The following is a 6,349-nucleotide window of genomic DNA, read 5'->3' on the forward strand; positions in this document are numbered from 1 at the left end:
GGTCTGGATTTGGGAAGCTTGTGAAGTAAAAAATATGGTTCGTAACTACTTCATGCAGCTCTTCACTGAAAACATGGTTGATCACACCACTCTTGTCACACGAGCTAACTTCCCTCGGCTACATACCATGGCTCTTACTAGAATGGCTGCCCCTGTGTCAAATGATGAGATACGAGCTGCTCTTTTTGATATGGGTCCGTTTAAGGCGCCAGGGCCGGATGGATTTCAAGCCTGCTTCTTCCAGAATCTGTGGGATCAGTTGGGTAATCAAGTCTGCAGTGCTGTGCGAGAGTGCTTTGCTTCTAATCAGATCCCCCAGGGCTGGAATGACACACTTATTACTGTAATTCCTAAAGTCAACAATCCAGAATACATCTCTCAGTTTAGGCCAATCAGCCTCTGCAATGTTCTTTATAAGATTGTTACTAAATGCATTGTGAACCATATCAAGCCTCATCTGATCAAAGTTATTAGCCCCATGTAGAGTAGCTTTGTGCCTGGTCGTCAAATTACGGATAATGTGATTATCCTTCAGGAAGCAGTTCATTCTTTCAGGAGGAAAAAGGGTCGACGGGGCTACATGATTCTAAAGCTTGATCTAGAAAAGGCGTATGATAGGCTCTCTTGGCGTTTCATTTGGGAATCCCTGGAATTATTAGGCGTTCAAGCTTCTTTGATTGACTTAATTATGAACTGCGTTTCAGGTTCCAGACTTAGTCCCATCTGGAATGGCGAACAGCTCCAACAGTTCAATCCTACCCGAGGGCTCCGTCAGGGTGATCCGCTCTCTCCGTACTTGTTCGTCATCTGCCTGGAAAGACTCACTCACCTAATATCTGACGCGGTTGGGAGTTCTCACTGGAAGCCCAACAAACTTTCCCGTCGGGGTCCTAAAATGTCCCATATTTTATTTGCTGACGACATAGTGTTAATGTCAGAAGCTAGTATGGAGAAAGCTACCATCATCAATGATGTCCTCCACCGCTTCTGTGATGCCTCTGGTCAAAAGGTTAGCCTTGGTAAGTCAAGAGTTTTCTTCTCCACTAAAGTTTCAGACACGGCTGCTCAAGGTATCTGTGATATCCTTGGCTTTGCTCGGACTTTGGATTTAGGGGTGTACTTAGGCGTCCCTCTCCTTCATACTCGAGTGTCCAAATCCACCTATCAATATGTGTTGGACAAAGTGCACAAGAAGTTAAGTGGTTGGAAAGCAAGCTGTTTGAATTTTGCAGGCCGAGTTACGCTGGCGAAGTCGGTTATCACTGCTATCCCCACTTACATTATGCAAACGACTTTGATTCCGGTTTCTGTGTGTGATCGTCTGGATAAGTGCAGTAGGAGGTTCATCTGGGGCTCCTCAGAGTCGGTTCGAAGGATTCATCTTGTGAAATGGGATGAGGTGTGTCGAAGTAAGAATGTCGGAGGGCTCGGCATTAGAACGGCTAGACGTGCTAACCTGGCGATGATTGCCAAGCTGAGTTGGCAGATTTTGATTCAGCAAGAGCCGTTGTGGGTTCGAATGATGCGTGGTAAATATGGTGGGGATCGTGAAGGGATGTTAATTTTCCACGCTAACTCTTCTCATTCCTCGACTTGGAAGAGCATTGTTGCTGGCAGTAATGTTCTTGTTCATGGCATGGGTAAACTGATCTTCAATGGTACAAACACGAAGTTCTGGACTGATATTTGGTGCGGTAAGTCGGCTTTAATAAGTGACACGACCCAGCCTATCCCGCCTGATCAAATAACTCGCTTGGTGCAAGATTATTGGCTATCGCACACTGATAATTGGGACTGGAGGACCCTTAGTTACCTTATCAATTCATCGGGGCTTCTAAGAATTGCCTCTTTTGTCGTTAGCCCTTAGTGCATGACTCCAGATGCTTGGTTCTGGACCCTGAACTCCATGGGTAACTATTCAGTGAAATCTGGATATGAAGCTTTAGATACAAATCGGAATACACAGGGGGCTCGGGTTTGGGATCAGATCTGGAATCTGGAGGCACCGGAGAAGATTCGGCACTTTCTATGGCAATTGGGTCATGATAGTATTTTGTGCAACTCTACAAGGTTCAGAAGACACCTCGCTCAAGATAAAAGGTGCTATCGATGCGGTAATGAAGAGACAACAACGCATCTGCTTCGTGACTGCTATCAGATTAGACGCTTATGGCAAATGGTGGTGCCGCATGCTATTCGACCGAATTTCTTTATTGCAAGTATTAGGGACTGGTTGGATATTAACCTTCGCCACTCAGGGATGGTTGGTCAGATTCTTTGGCCCCTGTTCTTCGCTTGTAGTGTTTGGTGGGTGTGGAGGTTTCGAAACGACTCGGTGTTTGGATCTAAACCTTTCCCAAACAACGCTATGGATATTGTGAAGCGTTTCTGTATGGAGTTTATTGACGCTACTTCCGCCGCCAACAGAAGCCCGTATAGGGTTCCGAGAACTATCTGGATTGCTTGGGTACCTCCGTGTGAGGGATGGGTGAAAGTCAACACAGATGGAGCCTGTAAAGGAAATCCTGGTCTTGCTTCTGCAGGGGGACTCATTCGGGACTCTTTGGGACGGTGGTGTGGAGGTTTTGGAGCTAATATTGGTTACTGCACTTCATCAGTTGCTGAACTCTGGGGTTTATTTTTTGGATTACAAATTGCTTGGGCGAAGGGCTTTCGTCGGGTTGCTTTTGAGCTGGACTCACAAGTTGTGATCCGTCTCATAACGGAGGAGATTGAACCACACCACCCTTTTTCCTGGCTAATTTCTCGCTGCACTGCTTATCGAGATAGAGATTGGAATATCACCTTTACGCACAGCTACAGAGAAGGTAACAGAGCGACTGACTGGTTGGCGAACTACGCAGGTTTTTGTTCTTTGGGTCACCATGAGTTTGGTGCGCCTCCTGCAGGCCTCCAGGGGATTCTTGCTGATGACAGTAGTGGATCCGTTTTAAGTAGAGTCGTTCGTCTGTAGCCTTGTTTTTTCTTCTTCTTTTTTTCTGTTCTCTTCTTTTTGTCCTGGGCTTTCTCAGCCTTCCTTCATTACCAAAAAAAATTAAATCCTAGAAGGAATAAGAGGAGTGGCGTTTTGGAGGAAAGTACTTGCAGCCGCTACTCCACTTCCAAGCTTAACTCGGTAACCCACATCCCTTAGTATCATCTCCACTCCAGCTAGACAACCCAATAGTTGCAACTGAATAAATTAAATAAATAAATCAATGTCACATTTTAATAAATAAGTTACTGTTTGTTAGTTTGATTATATAATAAAAGATTAAGGGCTAAAAATGAATTTCAGGTTACCGGGGGAGATCGAGTTCCTAACGTGAAAAACAGTGGAACATTAAAGCAATTAGGGATGCAAACAGGACGGGTAGGGTGGGAATGCATTTCCCATCCCTGTTCCCCATTCCCCGTACCCATCCCGCAAGTTAGACTGGGATAGATTTGTCCCTACCCCATCCCGTGGGGAATCTCCGTTCCCATGGGGATCCCCATTTTCAATTTACAGATGTTCCAAAAACTTTAGCCCCATTCTCTGAGGAGAATCAAACCGAATTTTCAAAACCATAAAAAAACTAAAAATTGCAAACAACCAATCACTTTTTTAAAATATACTTAAATCATAAAAAAAAGCAATTATAACGGGAATAATTGAGAATCCGCTAAGGATCCCCATCCCCACCACGAGGAACAAAATTATCCTCATCCCCGTCCTATGTATCGGAGATTCTCTGTCCCCTTCAGGGTGGGTCACCAACAGAAACGGGAAATCCCCACTCCATTTACATCCTTAAAGCCAACGTTGTTGATACAATACAATATGAGACCTTAATAACGGAAAATGAAGCATAAAATTGCACTATATCTAAAAGACTTAATGTATACACAACACTTTCAAATTGGTCATAAAAGTCGATTGCTCCTCAAACAACTGACTAACTCTTTAAATTTGCTTAAAGTGATCTATTGAACTCTTAATGTTTAAAGGAATATCGTGTTTTAAATTGTCCAAACCTCTCCTTGGTAAGATTTAGAAGGTTAATAATGTCACTTTAAGTAATTTCAAGATGCTAATCAATCGTTTTCAAAATTAGAGAGTCATTAGACTTTTTTGGACAAGTTTTAAATGACTACCGATGTATTAGGTTATGTGAAAAGTTATTGAATTGTTTTTCATTTTAAGGGAGTGTTTGGTTACTTCATTCTCTCTTCATATTTGCCTTTTCACGATCAAAATGAGAGTTTTAAGTGTTTGGTTAGATTTTTTTTTTTTTTTTTTTTGCTAATTCCTACTTTTAAAAAAAGAAGCTGTTTCCATAGGATCATTATGTACTTAATATACTTAGATTCTTATACTTACTTAAAATGATTTAATGATCTTTTGAACTTACTTAAAAATGATATATGTTTTAGTTTTCTCAAATCTTTCTTTATTTTTGACACATGGATTTATTGAGCAAATGAGGGATAAATTGCACCAATAGTCGCTGAACTTTCAAATCAGTTTCAAAAAGGTCGTTGAATTTCAATAATTAAACTTTTATTTTGTTTTGATAAAAACAATAAGTAGAATAGTGACATGGAAAATACGTTGGAAAGAACTCGGCTACCTATAACATGACAGTCCCGAAACAACCATGTGTATGTCACGTGACAATTTCAAAGAGTTAAATTAAGTACATAATAAATATAATTTTTATTCTTTTTTTTTATCTGACTATCATGTCATACATAAAAATCAATCATTTCCAATGTGCTTGTCATATCATTGTTCCAAAAAAATTTAAAAATATATTTTATTTTATACGGGGTGGAAAAAAATATTGAAATATTTTCGCCAAATTTAAAATATTAATCTCCAATTCTATTATTAAGTCACAAAAAAAATATGAAATCTTTTTAGAAACAAGGGATATACAATTGGTGCAGAATAAGGAACAAAATATATGTTTATAATGATGTCTGAAATTGACATATTTTGCCAATGTTAGGGGTAAAATTGCTTTTGACGGCAAACATTAGAAATAAAATTGCATCATGATAAAATTACTCTAAACTGTAAATGTTAGATGTATATTTGCACGGCATCCTTTTTTAGATAAACTCATTTGGATTGGCTTGTGATTTTATTTTGGGTAAATAATTTATTATTTATCGTCTTTTTACCTAACACACTGTTTAGTCCATCTATTTTGAAAAACATATTTTAAGGTCCTTATCTTTTATTAATATTAACCATTTAGTCCTTCTGCCTAGTTTTTTTAGATTTTTAATCGAACATGTCTTAGCTTTCAGGATAACCATAGTAGATACAAAATGGTCATATTACTCTGTTATTTTCTATTTGTCTCTTTATGCCAAATATAACAGTACAAAATCTATTAAAAAAAAATAGACAAAAGAACTAAATGGTTAATATTAACAAAAGTTAGGGATCTTATAATGTGTTTTCAAAATAGGAAGACTAAGAAAGGTGAGGAATAATAAATTATTTACTGTTAAGCTTGAATACATCCCGTCTAAAATAACAGTGCCGGACTATGTCTGGGCGAAGTAACTTTCGCAAAAGCGTGTTGAATCCTATTAAAACACAGTTTAATCCGACTCATAAACTAATTATAGTTGCCTAGACCTGTTTAAGGATTCTTTCTACCCAATTTTACTAATTAATTATTTGCGTAAAACTTATAAGTATTGACACTGCAATTATACAACATAATATAATATAATACTAAATTAATCCTCTAAGCTTAATAGGTTAAATTAAAAGTAATATAAATAAAGATTTTCAAATCCTAATAGAAGTCGGACATGAGAAACCTAACTCTAGTGTTAATTTTATTTAAAAACAGAAATTTACACAGCAATAGAATATCAAAGTCTAGAGGAATATTTAGTAACAGCAATAGAAATCCAAGTTGTTTAAGGAATATTTATTCCCAAGTTTCAAAATACTATATATACCCTGCTCATTCAACTCTTCCTATCGCCACTGCCAAAACCAATTATTTCCCTGCTCAATCAACTCTTTTCTATCCTATTCAATGGAATCTAGCTCTACCCAAGTTCAAGTTCCTTCCGATATGTTGTTCGAGATTTTATCTCGTTCATCATTCAACACTCTAGCAACTTGTAAACTCCTTTCTAAGAACTGCAACCGTCTTACTTACGATTCTTCCTTCTTAAATCTCCATTCTCAAAGAACCAACACTTTATCGGGTTTTTCTTACAAACCCTGAGATTTAATCAAACTTCTGCTTCTTTTTTCTCTGATGGAAATCCAAATCATAACATCTCTCTCGATTTTCTACCCTCTCAGTCCGTACAAGGGATTTTGGTTTGTATC

Source organism: Euphorbia lathyris, chromosome 6, assembly GCF_963576675.1.
Source record: "Euphorbia lathyris chromosome 6, ddEupLath1.1, whole genome shotgun sequence".
Classification (NCBI taxonomy): Eukaryota; Viridiplantae; Streptophyta; class Magnoliopsida; order Malpighiales; family Euphorbiaceae; genus Euphorbia; species Euphorbia lathyris.